Source organism: Heliangelus exortis, chromosome 3, assembly GCF_036169615.1.
Source record: "Heliangelus exortis chromosome 3, bHelExo1.hap1, whole genome shotgun sequence".
NCBI classification, from domain to species: Eukaryota; Metazoa; Chordata; class Aves; order Apodiformes; family Trochilidae; genus Heliangelus; species Heliangelus exortis.
The window spans coordinates 21,275,293-21,297,090 of record NC_092424.1 but is presented as its reverse complement, the minus strand read 5'-3'; the positions used below and the strand labels follow the sequence as shown (position 1 = coordinate 21,297,090).

The following is a 21,798-nucleotide window of genomic DNA, read 5'->3' as shown; positions in this document are numbered from 1 at the left end:
GATTTTTTCCCAAACGTTACAGGAATATACAGAATTAAGAGCAAAAATCATGATTTTTTTTTTCTTCAGTCATCACTCAAACGAAACATGCAAAACAGAGCAAGTTTTCCTGTAGAAACAGCTTTGCCCTACTTTATGAACTAGTTATTCCTAACTGTAACCACCTCCCCTTGCAAAGAATATTATGTAGTGCTAAGTCTCTGTAGCAGTCTCTACAAATGAGCCATGATAAACAAGGTGGTTTATGGCAAACAGAAATCCACACACACACAGGAGCACAGCAGCTGGCTGATAGAAGCAGATGTGTCTGTGTATCCCAAGCCTAAACTCATCTGGGCAAATAGCACTAGGAGAGGGCACTCAAGGAAAGAGACAAGAGACACAGCTTGGGGTAGAACTTGAAAAAAAAAAGGGTGAAGGGAATGAATGCATAAATTTTTGAGATTTCAACCTCATAAAATCTTGGACTAAGATAAATTTCACTGACACTTGTGCAAACACAGGGATAAGAATCTCAAGAGACTCAATGTGAAAGTATTTGAAACATGCACAAATTTAATTTGGTAGTCAGCCTTTCAGTCAATCTACTTTCTGCACTTCAGTGAGGGCAACTGGGGAAAAAGAAATATTTCAGTCTTATAAATTGACATGGAGAAATGCATTTTGCTTTTCAAAAAGTCTTATTTTTAGGACCAAATGGAAAACATCCTTCAAGGATACTATCCCTTGGTGGCATCTTAGATGGTCTGCATGCAAGCACGTATTCAATAAGCTGCTAACTCAGTGTCAACAATATACAGACAAAAGCAAGTCAAATTCAATTTTACTTGAAGATGTGGCTTTCTGAAATACCGCAGAGGAACAAAGGCATTTCTGCAGTAAAAAGACAGTTTGGGCTTTCCATGGCTTACTTCAAGAGCAGCAATATACAACCTGTGTTATACTGAAAACCAAAAGCATTTTGCTTGAATCTTTTCCAGACCATCCTTGCTCTCAGACAGTTTTAGCTTACCTGATGTCTTTTCTCACTTTTTCATTCACATTCTGATAATTCTTGACAGTTTCACATCATCATCCAAGAGGACTTTTTACAAATAAACCCACAATTTGAAACAACATATTCCTTAGTTCATCTCTGGACCCCTTTGCTATATTTCATACCAGTATTACCTTGTCCCTAGCAGTCCCTGTAGCATATGCAACCTGTTTCTCCATCCAGCCACATTACTCAGCTTGTGCTCCTGTGTAAGGGTCTACTCCAAGAGGAATAATGATTTGTACTGTAATTTAACTTCCCCTGAAGCTCCTAATGAGTCTTTCATAATCAGTTTTCTTTACCTGGCACATGATAATCTACAATAACCTACACTGTACAAATTTCTGAACCTACTGTTAAGAAATATGCAAGGCCATTAAATGTGTCCTTCACAATGATACATCTTGCCTATTCAAGACAAAGTGTTCAGGACTGCTCTAGATAACCATTTTGTGGAGTTTTAAAGAAACTTTGTTGTAATTTTGCAAAAAAATATGTTGTCTTTCCTGCATGAGGGATTTGTAATTTAGAGATAATATGCACTGGAAAAAAGAATCTTTTTAATATGTCTGAGCATGCTTTTGAACACAAAGTAAGAATGTTACCAAAGCACAGTAGGTCATGATTCTGAGGTTAAATATGGTTTTAGTCTCCAAAGAGACCAGAATGGTGTCTCTCCTCCACACCTTAACTCAACACCCTAGACTTTCAATGTTTACACCCATGCTGTATGAGTGTGCATCTATGCATCCCTGCACATCTATGTAGTATCATCTTCAAAGAGTCTCAGAGGAGTCATATTCACCTTTTCTCAGAGAAAGTCATGGACTAGAGAGAAAAAGCTCTTGCAGTATTAATTTATTTAATACTTCAGTACTGTAATAGATTAAAAACAAAACAAAACCCAAACCTTGCACAAAGACCTTTTTCCACAGTGGTTTTAAGGCAGAACCAAAATGGGTTTACAGAGTCAGAAATTGTGTCCCAGGAAGAAAAGTTGCTATTAGTTAGCTCCTGAGCTTTCTTAAGAAATTTTCCTTCAACAGATCTCAAGTTACCCTCAGATATTGCCATCTTACACTAACCCAGCACAGAACAGGGTGCTATGAAGGGGAATCAAACCCCTCCTATCATCCACAGATGTTGTGAGATGACTGATGCAAGTTACAAAGGTCTGAAGTTACAAAGTTAATTGAAAAAGATAAACCAGCCTTACTCAGTAAACTTAGTTCTAGTCAAAGTCCTAGTAGGGACCCACATTATACATGCAGGGGAGAAACAAACATTTACAAGCTAGGGTAAAACAGCAACCATGGTAAACACCACAAGAGTTGAAGTCTCTATCTTGACAACAGAGTAACAGGACTCTTGGGCTGATTTTCATGAGCAGTCTCAAACATACCTGGATGTCCTGACTTTAAGTGATATGTTTAGAAAGGGAATCTTTTCAGCAGAAGGCAGGGGTGAAAAAGCTGAGGGATCTTCTAGAAAAACCAAAAGCCCCTCAACGAACCCCACAACTCTACTTCAGGCAGACAAATCATAGGGCAGGATGATTACTGCCATTTAAAGGTGTGAAAGACAGAAAACCAGCTCTTTGCATTCAAAAATCAGCTGATCCTAAAGGAAAGATTAGGCTGTAACTACAAGCAATACAAACAAATCACAGAACAACAGTGTCCTGAAGGTGGGACAGGTAGAGACTTGGTGCACATAATTCAAGTATTTCTGTCAGGATGCAATTCCCCAAGCCTAGTTTCCCCGACAGAGATACACTGCCTTACTTTTTTCTTTGCTGTTAGTATTTTTGGCCTGTCAACATAATTACAGATTTATAAAGGTTGGGAATTGGAATTTCAAACAATATTTGACAAAATCTTCTTAGGCTACTAAGAAAATCGAGGTTTATTACGTATTTATGCAGATTAGGAAGAGACGCACAGAACATACATATAAACAAAATAAATAGCTTTCAGTAAGGTAATAAACAAATAAATAAATAAAATTAAGGGAGGATGCCCTCACCTCTAGACCAGAATAGCAACTTTTCATATATTCTTGAACAAACTGTAAAGACATGAAGGCAGCACCTTCTCTCCCACCCCCCCCCCCAACTGAACAGCTAAAACTCACAGATGACAAAATTATTTACAGTTGGTTGAAACAAGAGAAGACTGGAAAGAATTCCAGATGAACCATACAAGGCCAGGCCAGGCCAAGGGGCAAATTAAATCCACTGTAGATCAATAAAAAGCAAAGTGCATTTAAATGAAAAATGTGAAGCACTCAAAACTGATTGTTGGGTTTAACAGCTCTGGAGAAACTCAATATTTGAATCAAGTCTTCAGCAAATAAATGAAAAACACTGCTAGACATACAAAGATACATCTTAAAAATACTCTTTTTTTTTTTTTCCATTTTAAAGATGAAAGCATTCACATGATTATCTAAATGCTGTGCCACAGCATAAATCAGAAGCATGTTCTCCATCACAGTGCTGTGTTCAGCTCTTATCATCTGATCTTTTATTGAGATAGAAGATGGAGTAAAGGGTTCAGAAAATGGGAACAAGAATAATTTGGGACAATGACAGATTTCTGTAAAGAAAGAGACGGAGAAGTTTGAGGCAACCACAGTAAAAGGAGATGGATAAATTATCGAGGATATTTTTTAAAAATTGTGAAAAAGACTACAGTGCTCCTGTACACTCTCCTCATGCAGAAGCAACAGCATCTTTGAAAAAGCAATACACTTAAAGCTGCTAAGAGGAAATGTATGTTTATTTAGTTGGTTTGGTTCCATGGCAGAGTTCCGTTGTTTCTTTTAATTTTATTTTTAATCTGTACTCAGCTTGCATAACGTTTTACCACAAGCTATGACAAGGATTCAGAGAAAAACTACAGTTTTATATAGTTCACGATGAGTGATTTATGCTAGGTAGGGCAAAGACCTGAAACACTCTCCTGTCCTCACAATATCTGCAGGATGCAAGATTTTCGTGGTATGAAACTAAGTAACAAACTAACAGAAAAGGCTCCGAGTTTCCCCTAGGGGACTTGGACATAACTGTGCACCCTAGGACAAAGGACAGGGTTAGGGTTAGTGTTAGTGTTAGGGTTAGTATCACTACAGTATCACAAACAGTAGGCAAAGGATGTACAGACACAGAGAGGTTGCAGAAATAGTCCATTAAGATACCAAGTCCTCGGCAGAAGTGCAAAGTGTTGTGTCCAGATAGGGAGGCAGAGCAAGCCGGGAAGAAGGAAACATAAAGCCGTGTTAGGAGGCTTCAGCGTAAGGATGCTGGATACAAGGTATCTGTGCCTCTTCATCAGAGGTGGCCTTTGCAATGTCTGGATCAAGAAATAGCAGTGATTTCTCAGGAGAGGGCTGGCATAGCAAGGAAGCCGGGCTGCAGCAGGGCAGGGAAGGGCATGGCAGTGGTCCGGCACAAACCACATCCTTCAGACACCATCACACTGCAGACTTTGCACAAGTGCTCACACGCAAGGTACTTCCAGCAGGAGCAAGGTGTTTTTGCTGTGAGTACTACAGTGTACGCTCTTCACCAACTCGCTCCTGCGTGTACGAGCCCCGTGTTATGCATGACAGCATGAAAGATTTTTTATTTTTTTTTTTTCTAACTAGAAACCACCCCAGAACTAGGTTAGCCTGGCAGGCTTGCAGCACTTCATTTGCATATGAGTCAATCCTTCTGCAATACAAACATTAGTGATGCATTCCCTACTGTCCTTCTATTTATACACACTATTTAACCTGCAGGCATCCTGAGTTAATTAAACAAATCAATCCCATTGAGATAACTGTGTCTCAAGCAAATTAACACAATTAGCCTTTTTAAAAGAAAATCCAAGCACCACCCGCTATACTTCTCCATATAAATCATGTGCATTTTCCTCCAACTCTAGGTTCATGGTAATCTAGGAATGTGCATTAAGATGAAAAGCATGACACATGAAACTGGCTGATGTGTGACTCCTGCAGCCAGCAGCTTCTCTTTTCGTATCATTCAATTCCACTGAAGTCAGAGGTGCCCGTCAGAGGTGCCCAGACATGGACATCCTCAGAGGAGAAGGAAGCAAGTGTCCACTATACTGGACACTTTACATCTGCATCTCTTGGTTGACAGTCCCTGCTCCAAAATTACAGTGGCACTTATAAGCATGGCAAGATAGGCAGTGAGACAGTTAATTGCATATACCAGGGGTTAGAACCATTCTTAGCTCAAGTTTACAGAAATCCCTCCAGAACAAAGCTGAAGTTCACAAAATCCTGGTACCCATCCATCTTTGGTAAACCTGTGCCTCCACCCCTCACATGCACCTGACCTACTGTGGCAGTTCACACAGACACCATCACCCTTGACCACTGCAAAAGCTTTTGAGGTGCTTTTGCACCCTGGGGCAACCTCAGAATAACCCAACAAACCTCACCTTCCCTGGTCACAGCTCACCCTCCACCAAGTTCTCAACCACCCTCTGCAGCAGTATGGCCACGGGCAGGCACCCTCTTCTACCAGTCCCAGCATCAGAAGAGGCCACAACTTTGGGCTGACAGCTGGAAACGTCTCCAGCTACTGCAGGAGGATTGAGCAGAGCTACTGTCAGAGCCTGTGAGGAAAAGCAATGGAGAAGAGCTGAGCACCCTGCAATTAAAAATGGAAAACTTCATTAAGAGGCAAAACCACAACCCTGTCAGGTGAAGTGCCTAACCAACCCCACTCTTTCAAGAGATGGCAAAATATCTACGCAGAACATTCGTGACTAAGACCTCACAGTTATCCACGACAGTCACTCTGTTATTTTGTTATTTCGTGTGAGCAGCAGTTGCTTGAATGCAGGAGACTCCATTTCACAGCTTCTGAGAAGCTGCTGATGATAGGAAGGTTAAGAGGGGGTGTGTGTGTGTGTGTGTGTGTGTGTGTTTACACGTGCATGCAGGAGAGGCAGAGAAAAAAAAATATTAATGAACCTAACCAATAATAACTGTCTTCTCATTTCTCTTGGCAGATGATTCAAGGAGCGGTGAGCTGCTCCTCCTGGTGCCTCCCGCGGCTGCTAGGCAACTGCAGCTGCTGTGCAGGGCAGACAGGCACCCAGCATTAACTTCTTTCTCTTTTTGAGGGAATTGAAAAGGCTTACGAGTACTGCAAAACTCTTAACTGCTACCAAGTTCCCAAGTGTAATCACAGGGGAAAAAAGGAGAAAGGTAAGTTAAGGGAGGGATAGAGGGGAGGATGGCAAGGGACCAGGCTGGCATGCTGCACCGATGAGGGGAGGGCATGCAGGAGGCAATTTAATGGAAGACTCCTCATCCTCTTTGCAAATTTCTTTGGGTTTTTTAGCATAACAAAAAAAAAAAAAAAAAAAAAAAAAAATTTTTCCCCACTTGGCACATTTCTCATCCATGTAGCACAGTAACCAATGCTATCACAGCAAACATGGCTAAGATGTTAACAATGCTGTTGCTTCTGCAGTCACTCCAAACATGCCTCCAGACCATGGTGGGCAGCAAACAGGTCAGCCAGCCTCTCACCTGCCCTGGGATGCCACTGCCCTGCAGAGCTCCCAGCCTTACCCCCAGCCACCAGACCCTTCTGCTGAGCTAGAAGGACCCAGCTGTCGACCAGGCAGAAAAACATCCTACTGAAATGAGACTGATGACAAACTAGTCTTATTATTATTAGTCTTACTATTTTTCCATCTTGTATCTTTTTGGCCTGGACCACAAGACAGCTGTGCAAGTGAGTGGGTCAGCACAGGCAAGGTCAGCCCCTTCAACCATCCACTGGTGGGCCATCAATTTGGGGTCTTTCAAGCAGCTTCTCCTGTGCCACCAAAATGTTCCCCATGCTCAGACAGGAGGTATCAGGCAGGAACAGATAAAGCAGACTCTTCCACAACCCTCTGGCAAGAATTAACTAGATGGCATGCTTAGAAGGGTGATATTAACATTTTGCAGAAGCTACACAGTTTACACTCAGAGTTGTTGACTGTCCTAAAGACCTGAACAAGTTTCACTAGTGTCCTGCTAGGGAATGCACTGTAGCTGGGTACTACACAAATCAAGCCTTCAAGTGAGTCCTAATCAAACTGCACATGCAGAGCAAAGGAAGGGGTTAGCCCCAAAGTCACATACTGGGTCAAACAGGCAATTATCCCCCATTTCTTGTATGAGCATCTGAATTGCACAGTGTCGTAACTAGAAAGTAGTTCCTATTAAAAAAAAAAAAAAAAAAAAAAGAAGAAAAAAAACCTACTAAAGCAGTACTATCTTACAAAAGTGTGTACTCTCTAGAAAAATTAGAAGCAGCAAACTTAATTCATATGGCACATAAGTCTTCACTAGCCTGACCTTACACAACACAAAAGTCAGATCACGTCCATATAAAGTTACATGTTATAAAATGAACTTAACACCATATCAACTCACAACAAACAGCAAGGAACTTTTAGTTATATATCCAACTGTATGGCATTTATGGGTCAGAGTTAAAAAGGAAAACAGATATTTAAAAAGAACTTTACCACAGGACAACCTGGAAAAACAGATCAGTATCTTAGAAAGTGTATTTAGAAAACCAGTTCTGTGACATAGTATGCACAGCCACAGGTGTCCTGTGAAAGAATTATTTACAAATATATTACAGAACACTCCATTTGCAATGAAGTACTATACATATTTCACACTCAATATGTGCCTGAAGTGGCAATTTCTCTGCCATCCTCATGAACCTCCCCATACTCAGCAAACCAGAGCTCTGCCATAACATTGCAAATGCAACAAAGACACTGAATTTTCATTAAAATACATATACTTCTCCTTCTTAACAAAGTGTTAATACAATTTAGACAGAGACTTCTACACAGGCATTGCCACTGTGGAGAAAAGAAGTGCAATTCATTTGGTTTTTAAGGCACTGAATTGCATACATATGAATTTTATTTTCAACCCTGTAAAAATTCAGATTGGGTCCACTGCAGCAGTATTGCACAGCTCTACCTTGTGCCCTCTGCTCCAACCCCAAGACTCAAATCCAGAGACAGGCAAGAAACCCAACTAGTGTGACCTCCATCTCTGAGGAAACACAGGGCAAGACTTTCTGCAAAAAGTGTGCCAGAAGTTTGACATGGCAACAGAAACATATCTCTATTCGAAATTACATTAAGATAAACTTTATTTTCTATGGGTAAACAAGCAGTAACTAGAAACAAACAAAAAAACCCAAACAAAACAAAAAACCAACCAAATAAACAAGCAAACCCCCCCCAAAAAATCAAAAAAACACAAACAAACAAACAGAAAAAAACCCCCAAAAGCCACAACAACACAGTTGCTACTGATATGGAATGAACCCAGAAAATCTGCATAACAGTGGAGAGCCCCTAGATTTTCATTTCCCATGACACATGCAAAGTTACCTATTTCGAAAAAGATCAAGCAAAAATTGCAGAAAAGCCTTGAACATAAGTTCATTTTCTTCTATATTCTACTTGTATTGTTCTGTACTCCAGCAGGATACCTGCATGGATGTAAAACGTCACTTGTCTGACTCATTTAATCTTCCTAAAAAAACCCAAACACACCCACCCCTCAAGAAAAAACAAACAAAAGCAAAAAACCCACCAACTGGAAAAAAGAAAAAACAACCCAAACAAAAGCACCCCCCTACACACACACCCCAAACCCTCTCTGCTTTAACTAAAGATGTCTCTCTCCACATGGATGTAGGCAGAACGTAAAACACATTCCCTTCTTTTTGAGTCATGGACTAAAACCCAGCAGATTTATAACAGACCAAAAAGAAACAATGAAACAGAAAACCTCATCAGCTCGCTAGAGATGGTACTGGGAACAAATACCAGCACAAACACGACCTTGGTACATCCTTCTCACAGCATCCAGTGGTCTCTCTCCACCTTCCACAGAGCCAGAAAGCAGCTCCCTGCAGTCACCTGCCTGACATTCCAGCCAACATGTGACACGGGGCTACATGCAGATATATTACTTATTGAAGTCCAGAACATACATACATCAGCAATAATCTCCCTTCTTAAAAACATGTAGTTTTTAACTCATAAGCAAGTCATCAAGAATCCATCACATCCAATGGGAGGTGCTTCAGAGAGTAATTTATCCTATTTAATAATTTGTGTGTTACAACTAGCCCAGATTCATCTGGTTTCAACTTTCAGCTATTCAGTCTCATTACACCTCCTCCTACTAAACTGAAGAGCTTTGTACTTTCTTTTATAGATATTTTCAAAATACAAGCCAGGCACTTCACTTGAAGTAAGCATGCTAGGCCTCTTTCATTAAAAAAAATATTTCTAGCAGTAAAACAAGTTTTCCAACTCATCAGTCTCTCAGCTCTCTAGAACACTTTTTTTTAAAGCATTTTCTCCTAAGCAGGCACATAAGAACTGAACTTCACATTCCAGTAGTGATTCTATGCCACCACAAACTGGTAATGCCATATACTCCCCTATAGGACACCTTTGGCTTTTGCATCCAAAGACTGTATTCATTCTTTTAGTAGAGCTCATTGTTTTGTTAGGTTTTTACCATCACCCTATCTCCCTTTCAGTATAAACTGCTCTCCAGAACGTAGCAAGTCTTTCCTTCTACATAATGTACCAAGGTGGACTGGTCTGTGCTAACATTCATACTATTCAAGTAAAGTCCATACCAAGAGGAAATTAATACCCTGTGTGGCAAAAGACGTGCAATTATTTGCAATACCTGATTCTTAGTGGTGTTTCAAATCTAACAAGAAATACCTTAGTTATCAGTGGTTTTGAAATAAAACTATACTGAACAATCTCAGCTCTACCAACCAGGGAATTGTAGTTATTTCTCTGCTACCTTTCCAAATAATCACATTGCTGCATCACCTATTTATACCCATTGCCATTACTTCTCTGATTGCTTCATACAAGTAGACATACATAAATGTGACAAAAGTCCTGCTATAAAATATGTTCCTTTTAACAGAAAAGTGCTGAAGAGCACTAGATGTTTATTTTATGTCCTCACAACCAACAGTATGGCATAATGTTGTATACCGGTCTGTTCTGAGCACAAATAGATAACAGTATTTTTAAATGCAACCTTTACTTTTCCCTCACAGAAAAGCTTCATGAGTTAAAATACATGCTGGTTAAGTGAATGTTGTTTTGTTCGGTGTTTTTTTGTGATTTTTTTTTTTCTTCAGTATCTAATAAACCATCAGCAACATTAACATTATGGTTATTAGTTTACTTAATATGATGATGTTCCATTAGACAAAAGATAATACAATTGCAGGCTGGAAATTAACTATGGAAACATGTTTATATGGTTATATGGAGTCATGAAACTTTTTCAAATTAAGGAGTACTGTGTCTACAATACAGTTTAAACAAGTTAACTTATTTCAACTGTATATGCATAATAAACTATTGCTCTATGCTGTCATGTCAGATACTAATTTTTTCAATACAAAATGTTTTTGTTTTGTTTCTTATATACAATAAAGCATCTAATTACTATTAAAAAAAACTATGGTTGAAGTTGAGTCAGAACATACTGTTTCTTCTGCTGTCAGCTCGTAAAGGAGAATTCCTGTCATTATTACATAGCCATAGTATTTATAGACAAAATTAAAATTTAGTTTTACTTTTGCTTTTCCAGAGCAAGGCAACTTTATCTTTTAGACAAATGGCACCAGCATTGCCCTGATGATCTGGAAAAGCAGCATGCATAAAGACAAGCAGCAGCAGAAGGGTCAGAACCCACTGCCCCACTTCACCTTGCAGCCCAACCCATAGGAGAGGATTCCCTGCAAAGCAGGGGTCTAGATGCCAGACCCAAGTACCCAATGCTGCTTTGCCTACCATTATGTAGAATGCATCTATCAGAGCTCATTTAAAAATAATATGTTTCATGGGCCAGAATTAACAAAGGATGGCCAGCTTGTCCATCGAAGGTCCTGATCATACAGCTGTACCTAAATAGCCAAGTTGAAGGCTCACTTTTCTGAATAATTGGGGCTCAAAGGCTTTGTGCGTGTGTGTGAGTGTGTGTGTGTGTTTTGACCTTCATCACAAAGTTAAAAGGTAGCAGTTTCCTCATTTCTAAGAGTGCTAATATCCCAAACAAGGGAATGGCAGGGCTTTCACTTCTCACTCTCTCACAGGAAGTTCACACCTCAAGGTTACCAACTAAAATAACTGAAATAGAGCAAGAAGCTTCAGCCATCTGAGACAATGTGGATGTTTCCCACCCTCTGTGAGCTGACCAAGAAAACCAAGCAATTTTGGTAAGACCTTAACATGCCTGTGGCTGAGGAGAAGCAAAGCCTGGGCAAGGCAGACAGAGACACTCTGAAACTGGGGACAGGTAAGACAGGACAGCAGAGGTTCCCCCTCACTATGAAGAGCACCTACATCTCAGTAATACCAAATGGAGCCCATAAAGGCTTCACTTGAAAGGACAGCCCTACTGTGGACATACTGCTCATTGTTATTCTGCTGGGGGGTTGCACACTGCATTTTCTTCAGCTTTTGAAGTATGATCCAAACTGCAAAGTAGGCCAAGAGACCATTTCTTGTAACTTCAGATTTTTAATATAGGTTCCATCCAGTCACTTAGTTCTGCACTTGTCTTTTGTGGTTGCATGTATTTCCTATTTAAGAAAAGGACTATAGAGGTTCCTGGTTTGTCACATTTTTTTTTCTAATAAAAAGCTTGAGCAGCAGCTTCCTCTGCCGTGCATTACTCTGCATTGGTGAATACTTTCTTCCCTCTCACCCTACGCAGAAATGGTCAGCCACCTACAAAGCTGATTTACAGACATGACACAACAAGATGAAGAATTTCGAAACCATGCCCGTGATGGCAGTCCATAGGATTTTTTTTCCTCCATACGTAGATCTCAATCCTCCCTTCTCCATCTGCACCTTCCAGCTCTTTCAAAATAACAAGCAAACATTTCTCCAGCTTCACAAATCTGGCACATTTCATTTTCCTTGTCATTTAGGAGATACAGACAAACTATTTGATATTAATAGTAAGAACACTGTGCACTTTGTAAAGCTTTATTCAAAGCATCCTCTGATCTTCCACTGAAAGCATTAATTTATCACCTTCACAGTACTTCTGAGGCACATGCTATAATTCATCTCACACAGGTGGAAACTCAGGAGGCTCAAGTGACTTGTTGTTGGGCTACCCATCAGAAGAATTCATGTTCCACCTTCCCAGATTCATTCTGTATTTCAGCATATCTGGCTGATGCTTGTTCCAAGGCTTCCTGCCCCACATCTAACTTCAGAAGAAGTCACTCCTTCCCTCCTCTATTACCACACCTATAAAAGTCTCTGGCAGAACTTCCCAGACATCTTCTTCTTCCCAAGGATTTCCTGAGATTAAGTAATTAAATCATTAAGGAAGAAGTTCATCACCTGCTAAGGAAACTACTTACACAAATAACATTCTCACCAAGGGCAACCTGTATGGCTGTGTTTCTACATCCCAGATACCAGCCACACTGGCAAAGCTGATGTTAACCCCTTCCAAATGAAAATAATACTCTCAGGGTCTGGTCTTTAAAAATTATTTCCCTGGGTAAGCAAGAGTCTGCTAGTAAAACTCCACAAAATATCCCATAAATCTCAGTTTGTTTTAAATGGGGGGGGGAAAAAAACTCACATAGAAGGTCAGTCTCTCTCTTTCCCCCTTAACTATTATTCAGATACAATTACATAAAAGTGTATTTCTTTCATAAGAAGTAAACGCATACAAAAGAGGACAAGCAACCAAAATAAGATTAACACTTAATATTACAGCAACATCTGAAAATGCAAGGAATAATTTCAAACTTAATTCAGCCTGAAAATCACATTTGAAAAGATGGCAGGCTAAGACAACATCAACTTGTCTTGCATGACAGATAGCACAGGAGCTCCTAACTATATGTGACTGACTAGTATTTAAAGAGCATTACTTCTTTTTATTCTTGCCCCAGGACACACAGCCGTCTTCCTCCTTTCTATAAAAGGACTTCAGTGATGCAAGAGAATACCTTGTCATTAACCACTGCCAGCTACAGTTTTGCTGAACAGCAAAAGTCACTGCTACTTTTACTCAAACCTCATGCAGTAACAGGTCTCATCAGAAACCAATGACAGACCTTCAGATTATCCTACCAGTGACCCTTAAGTACCTGCTGAAATCTAAAATAAACAATAGCTTTCATCTCCTTTTGTATCTCAAGTAGACAGAGTCACAGGGCATCTCAAGACTCCACTCTTCACTATGGTATTCAGAGCATGCCATCCCATCCCTTTTCTTCCCTGTCTGGAAACTGGAGAAACAAGAGTACACTTTCATCTGGCTCCAGCCCTCAAACTAAAACTCAGGACAAACAGCTGCTCTCTCTAAATAGGTTACACATGGAGTACACATTTATCAGTTGCTAAAGAAATAATGTAGACACCCATAGACACCCCTCGATGGTTCTCCAGTAGCCTCTCTTGGTAGAAATCAGAAGTTTTCTGGCCCACCCAAAAGATTATCAAAGGAAACTTACACAACAAGCTGCACAGGTACATCCCAAGCACATTCTTGATTTTTTTTATTCAGTAAAAGCTTGTTGGATATCCCCCATGCATTATGTCAAACAGCTTTACTTCAATTGAGTTCTGTTATGGGACTGATGGTGTAACTAGTTCAGCTTCAGAGAACATTTCTAGTGAAGTCTTCATCAGCACCCCCCTCTTAAGACTACAAAAGGGGACATTATTTTAAACTTCAAGCCAGCAGAAGAAAGCAGAGAGGAAGGGGACAGGAGATAATTTGTTCTCTCAAGTTGTCTATTCAAGAAATCCAGAAGTTTAAGTGGGACACAGTCAAGCCTACTCATCTGCCTGACTGCTTTTTATAGCACAGACTCGGCCTATGACAGACAGACCAAACACAGAATATTCCCTGACATTCAGAAGATGGCTTCAGAGGCAGGGTACCATTATGTCAGTCCCCAAAGGCTTCCCACACTGCCCTAAGCAGACAATCTGAGTCACTTCAGAAATGAGTAGAGTGACATGCATAAAATGAGGCTCTGTACAACAGCCCTACGGAAGTAAAGGTCTTGACTTTTAATCTCTAAGAGGTGTGTTCAAATACTATACACAACGGCAACTGTTATAATAAATCACTAAAGCAGTATACTGTCAAGGCTCAGCATTTGAAAGCAAAAGGCCAATGAAGTACTAAAGCAACAAGTTTTTTTTTCCTTCTGATAAAATGGAGGAGAAAAAACAGACCCAACCCTGTTGGCACACTTTGTAGACAAATTCCTTTTGACAATTTATAAACTTTTTTTTCTTCCTCCTGTTCAACAAAATTACTTCAACAGTATAAAAGTTGGCAACGTAGCTATCTTGGAAGAGGAAAGTTGCTCTTTTCCTTATTGGTAAGCAGCACACACAAATGCACAAAAAACCCCACCCACAGGAAACAGAAAGCTATTCATTTAGTTTTAGCCAAGTCTTTGCAAGACTGTACCTTTTGACTATCAGTTGATGGTAAATGTGCAACTATCTGGTACTTAATCTCATATAAGAACTAGAAAATAGAATAACATTAAATTTTACCCTCAAAAAACAACCCAAGTGGTATAAATGCAATTCTTTAGAAAAATGCTGCTTAGCAAAAACAAAACTACTCCCCCACATATATGCAATATTTAAAAGAAATAATTCAAAGCTGTAATTAGGTTCACACAAACCAAAATTGCACAGTACAAGTTCAATTTAGCGATTAAAAATCCTGTGTTATCTTTAATGACACCATGTACCTCTCCTCTCTTCCTCACATATTTTTTTCTAGGGTATTTTGGGGCCTGATGGGATGCTGTCCACTACCAGGCATCTGAAAAAAAAAATGTAATCTCTTCTTGTCATCTGCACAGACCATGAAACCTGGGGCAAGAGTGAGCAAAAACCAGTTCAAGTTACTTTCTGGTAAAATGTATTTTTTGGTACGTGTATTTTATCTGAACAACAGCTGGTTCTAATACAGCAATAACACAAAGTTACAGATTCCTAGGAATAAAACCAAACAAACTGCAAGAGATGCCCTTGGAAAACTGCATTCGTGAAGGCAATGTTTCTGTAAAAAGACTGGGGGTCATGGCAGACAATCTAGATGCTAAACTTCCAGCACAACTCTGCAGCTAAGCAAGCAGCCTCTGGATGGATAAGAACATTATTTGATATAAGGCAAGGCAAGGAAGGAGAGTATTATCTAAAGGAGAATAACAGCAAAGGCGAAGTGCTCTTCTGGCCTACTCACTTCAGAAATGAAAATACTACAAGAACAGCTATTAAAGATTCAGAAAATACATATTGAGAGTTTTAAAAGTTTGCATATTTAGCTTATCAAAGAGAATAATAGTTATCAGTCACTTACCAACAAAACAGCTAAATATCCCTACCAAAACTTACTCAGAAGATAAAGAACACATTGGCCTAAACTAGGCTCCAAAAGCATGCTGCAGAGCAGGGGAAAAAACTTTTGACGCCTTCAGAGTCAACCTCCTTTACCCAACTCTATAATTACAGTTGATATAATATGTAATATGCTCAGAAACTCATCAACAGCAAGTTTGCAAAATGCAGTATACACAAGAACCATTTTCTGTCTTATCCAGCTGTCTACTACCCTCTACAATTCCTCTGGCATTTACATCTTCCCCACTTTGCAGCAATGCTATCCCTTGAGAAATACAGACCTCTGCATCTAAATAACTCCCAACCAGCATGGGTCTTGGAGCATATCTTCTCAGAAGCAGTGGCTGCTCCACACACACCATCAGAGTATTTTAAATCATAGTTCTCTTCAAAGTGCTCCTCAGCCCCAGTTCAGGGTATTCAGGGCTTTTTTCCCAGAGCTTCAGAACAGACTGTGATCCACCGTTCTGCTGCTCCAGCTAATGTTAGCTGCTGCTGGAGACTCCAAGTTTTGTGTGGCTAAACAAGGAACATGAAGGGATTTCCAAGTAGAATCACTCATGGCAGATCTGAGCACCAAAGCTTATGATATCCAGATCTTCCTCTTCTTTTTACTCATAGCAACTTGTATTAAACAAAGCCACCTGGACAATGCACTACAGTGTGTCCCACCACATATAATGAGGAAGAAAAACATTTGCCATACTACTATTACCACAATCATGAACAAAACACCTAAGAATTTCTATAGCCCAAAACAGAATTGCCTAAAATTCTCCTGGAGGAAAATTATTATAATTTACAGCTGGCATGTGTCTCCTTCTGTCATTTATAGTCGGGAGTGGGCATCTCTGTCAAGTAACAACAGAAGTTACAGACTCACTGTAGAAATTACTGAGTGAGAGTTCGTGATCTGTGCTAGAAAGACAGGATGAACAGATAACAGATGCTCATTCTAGTGACATAAGTCTATGAATGCATTTCACAGAATACGTTTCCTAAAACTAAAGCCCATTCCTTGGAATTCATGAAGCCCATAAGTCATGTGTAGCCCTGTAATTTCAAGGCGCATTGGATGAGCATCAAGAGGGCAACCAAAGAGTAAACAAGAGTCACAGCTGGCTTTGCTTCTTGGGCTGCAAAGTGGCACCCACCCAGCACTGACAGCTGACTGCCACATAAACCCCAGCACCCCAAGGGGTGGCCTAGGGAGAGCCCTCAGCTCCTTAACCCATCAGCTCTTTCAACAGGAGGAGGAAGTCACCACCTGCAGCTGGGGGTCAACCATGAACCAAGGGAGCACATTCTTTGTGGGAAATTAACACCAAGTAAGATTCTGCTCTCTCAGAGCTATGTCTGGATGCCTTCATCAATATCTTCCTTTAATTTATATATCATGGGGTTTTTTTTAAGTTAAGTTTAATCTCATACATGAATTTTGCAACTTTTCAGTCACTAGGCTCCCCATAACATTATTTTTAGACTCAATAGGAAAAGAAAGAAAAAAAATTTAAAAAAATGGCAAGCTACTGGCATACCTCAGGTTGCCAATCAAGCCAGTGCCTGGAAACTGTGCAGCCTCCATGTGGAAAGGGTTTAAGAGAAAAAAGCAGAACATTTCTTTATCTCAGTACACCAGCAGCAAACCCTTAGCCTCACTGCTAGGATTTCACCTTCAGCTTCACTAAAATTTCCGTTTTAACTCTAAATGCAACCCTGTCTTTAATTCAGTTTGGAAAGGTTTGATATAGAGTGGACAGTCAAGAAGGGAGCTGTAGAGAGGAAGGAAAAGGGGAGGAGCAGGGACAAAGATTCAAATGCACGGTAGTGGTGGTTACAGATTTGGTACTGAGAGTCAATCAGATCTGTTTCATATGTTAACAAGAAAGAAAACCAAGCCAGTCCCCACAACTTGTGTTCTTGGAGCTGAAGTTTTTTCACAAAAGCTGAGTCCTCTCCATACCAGCGGTAATAATACATGGCAGGACCTAGCCATCTGAAGCACAATAATTAATCATTCCAATAGCAAGTTAACAAAGGAGTATTATCCCCTTTTTTCTGACAGGAGTGCTGACTCAAAGAAGACCAAGGGAGTTACCCAAAACCACAACACTAGTCATTAGCAGAGCTGCAGTTACAAGTTCCTGGCTGCCAGCAATGTTTTCAAGCACTGAAATGGGCAGCCACGCCAAAGCCACAGAGCTGCTACCATGCACACTCCCCAGGTGGAGGTTCACCTGCTCCCCACACCATGCCTCCAGAGTTCCTGTCACACCAACAGCAGAGAAGAGGGAAAGAAGGATGCATTCAAGCAGGGTGGTGGGCTCAGTGTTGCCCATGTCACCCTGCTGACTGGCTCCAGGAGGCACCCAACCCAAAGAAGCAGCTACAACCCCCACAGTCTGCCCTGGGGTTTCCTTTCTGCCTGCATGACCACTGAAGCCCAGAGAACTCAGGTCAGAAAAAATGTCCCAAGGAAAAGTCAGAGCTATTAGTTTTGCCAGGTTTAGTACCCTGGATTGGGTCACTGTGTGGGGTAGGGTAAAAGATGGGTCCCAGAGCATCCCAGAGCTTGCAACACTAAACTTACACCCCATCTTCTTAGTTCTTCACATACTCCCAGGGGAACTTGAGATCAGTTCACTTCTCAAGAAAAACTGAAATGGCTCTTTCCATCTTAGCCATATACCTTTCATGGGCATTTTACAGTACTGGTTTCAGTTTCTCTTAATTGCTTAAAGTCAACAGCACAAATTTACATTTTACAGAATCAGCTAGCTCACAATAAGGATACTCTACAGCATAAGGTGGCCTTTTTAGTAAGGGCAGTTTGAACAGTACTAAATACGTTCATTTTCTATCTCAATTTTCATAGAAGCAGCACAATTCTCGTAACAGGCAGCTTGGGGAACCTGATGTGACAGAGATGGGGAGGGGGAAGTGAGTATTCCACTTTTACATTAAAAGCAGAACCAGAGAAATTAACTTTTTGTAACATGATTAGTCTTAATTTTATAAATAAACTTACACCTAAGCCTCTGTTATTTTTGTTGAATGTATTCCCCTGCTTTCTACAGTCTGCCTGGTACCTGCCTATACCAAGTTCTCCAGACATTCCTTCCAACTCACTTGATCCTTTGAAGCTGACAGTTATCTGCACATTCAGGCACTGAAGTAATTTATTCTTTTAGAAGTGCTAAACATTTACAACTTGCAACATCAGATTGTACAAATATTCAAATTTTCTGGAAGAAAAAGAAAAGGCAAAAGCATTTACCTTGATCTCTACATTTACGGAGATATTTCCCCCACCCCCCTCCAACTTTGTTATCTGGAGGCTTTTCCATATGCAGGAGAGATTTCCCATTTTTCTCCCTGTACTTTCCAGGTACTTTCCACTTACTGTGAAAAAACAGCTAAATAACACCAGAAAAGGAACTAAAATTACCTGTTACTGTTTTATTCAAATTAGTTTTCTTATTCTGAAAGCTCTTCTAAGATGGCTTCCATGGAGACAAAAATAGTCATAGGCAATGTCAAAGGAAGTTATTAAAAATCATCTAGCAGTGATGCAAGATCTCTGCACTGATGTGCACTAACACTAAGAAGAAACCACAATGTACCAGTTTAGACAGAAATAATTCCTGGACTTTGCCTCAGTTTGGTCTCAACAAAAATCAAGTAGTCTCAACAAAATCCTAGTAAAAAAATAAGACAACCAAAATGCAAAAAAACACAAATACTTCAACGAATGACTGTAGTTCTGCATGTGTTAAACTGGAGGTTTTCACTGCCAAGACACATTAAAAAGAACAACCAGAAAATGTTTGAAAAACAGATTGCTAATATAAAGTGCATTAACAACTATTAATAATAGAATATACATCAACCTACTACTTTTCAGATAATCAATATTAATTGGCAACCTCATTTGGAACTGTTAAAGCAGGAGACCTTGGAGCTGCAATTCTTCAGGTCTTAAGCTAGTGGCAGGTGAAAATAGGACTGGTAACAGTTACTTCCTTGTCATTTCCTTCTAAAAATGACACAATGCCATTTCAGCGATCAAAGTAATTTTTATCTCATAAACGTACCTCTGAAAATAGATAAGTCCTTATAGAACAATTTTATATTTACAATCTGAGCTACCAGACACACCTTATGTGAAACCTGACTTGTAGTTCACAGGGGCCCTGGGTTCCTTGGAAGGAAGTAAGATAAGGCACAGGGAAATACGAGGGAAGGAAAATAAAATACTAGGCAAGAGGTCTGTCACCCACCAACATTGCTGCAAGCTCACCAAGTCTCACAATTTCATCTTTAGCTTCAGGCATATTGAAAAAGCTATGATTCTGTTGGGGTTTTTTTATTCAACACTGTCATGTAATCAATAGGAGGGATGCCAAAAGCCAGCCATTATAAGGAAGTCACCATGGCTAGGATTAAAACAAGATCACTCCCTGTACAGACTGCATGACCTCTCATTCCTTTAAATGGGACTAAATGAGAGCAAGCCCTCTACATTTGCAACGCCAGCAAGAAACATGTGTCCTTTCAGAAGTACTTCCCCAGAAGAGGGGATAGTAGGGAATGGGTTAGGAAATATCCATGAAAACTCTAAGCAACCAAGAGGAAAACATGGATGGGAGGCAGGGGCAGGACCTGAGGGTACGTTTGGGGCAGGATCCAGATGCCTGTCTGGATTAATGGAAACACAAATATAAACTGGGAGAGGGAACACAGAAAGGGAGCGGGAAGTTTAAAAAAAAAAAGAAAGAAAATAACACTGATGCCATAGTAGTAAGGGACAGCTCAAGGAATGAGGAACACCTGACAATTGTGACCTTGAGGAGCATAACCAGGACAGCAGTTTCTTGTGATACAGGAGGACTCAGAGTGGGACAGTGGCATTTCTCCACCCCAGGTTGCTAGAGAAGACTAAAAATTAAGCCCACTTGGAGAAAGGAGAACAAGATACACACATTTATAGTTCAGGAGTAATTTAAACTCTGAGAAGGTATCACGCAAAATGAGGACAGAATATTTTCTACTAGAGGTGAAAGATGAGAGCCAGTAGAGTGTTACTTCTTCCTCACAGAATCTCATTTTAAATCCAGTCCTGCAGCCGTTAGGGCTCTGACTCACACCTGGTACGTGCTTGAGGCCGGCAATAAAGCTGTGGCAAAACATGTTGTGGCCTCAAGCTGCAGAACTTGCTAGAAACAGAGCCTTCTTGGTGGTTGTTTTATGAGGAAAGACAGTACAAGAGCAGCCATCTACTGTGCCTATGTTACAGCGCACAGATTTATCAATATCCACTTCACAGAAAAGTAGTTAAAATTAAGCAACATAATATATATACACACTGCATACTACACGTATAACACATGAAGAGTAACATCTTAGGAATGAGTACAACTAAAGCACCATCCCACATGTGCACCAAAGACTCCAGCATTGCACTGACATGGGATAAATGCCCTTCTCAGCCAACCCAACCTGCTAGAACGAGCCAGTCTGAAGACAAGAATTTTCACCCATCCCACCCGGCCATGCTGCCTTTCACTGGGAGTGTTGGCACACCCGTGACTACACCACAGTGGGCACCGCGCTGGCTCCAGCCGCAGCAATGCCCGTGGAGGATGTGCCATGGGATGGCAGCTGAACCCCCTCTGTGTGCACACTCCATGAAGCCCTGGAAGCAATTTCAGTAATTACCTGTTCCTGGATCGTAGGTAGACCGGTTCCAACACGTGCAAGTGAAGAAGCTGGTTTACATAACAAATGAGGTATGCATGTGAGGTGCTTTGTGTAACAGCACCACAGACGGCAAGACCTCTCACCTGAAGAGCTGTATTTTAGCAGCTACACACATACAAGAGCACCTTTGGGTGGAGAGTAAACAATTACATAAAATATCCATACTACAACACAACAGTGGCATGAAAGAGGGTAGTCTGAATGGACAAAATGCCTTACACTTGTGAAAAAAACTTAAGCAGCAAGCAAGTCTTTGATTCTTTCATGCTGCCACACAGCACCAAGAGCTATTGAAAGTTTCCAGTTCTTGCTTGGGTAGCCACCCTCCAGAGGGTAATCCTACTTAGAGAACAAAATTGAAATGGAAGAAAAAAGAACAAAACCAAACCAAACCAAACAAAAAAAAAAAAAAAACCAACAAAAACCAACCAACCAAAAAACCAACAACAAAACCCCCTCAAGAATGTCTACAAGAGCTAAATCCATGAA

At 40.4% G+C, this 21,798-nt stretch overlaps 1 protein-coding gene across 2 annotated transcripts in view; it reads right to left on the bottom strand.

Annotated features, from left to right (window-relative positions):
- TRERF1 (transcriptional regulating factor 1) overlaps positions 1-21,798 on the bottom strand; it is a 97,488-nt gene that overhangs the window by 45,327 nt on the left and 30,363 nt on the right. The window lies entirely within an intron of this gene.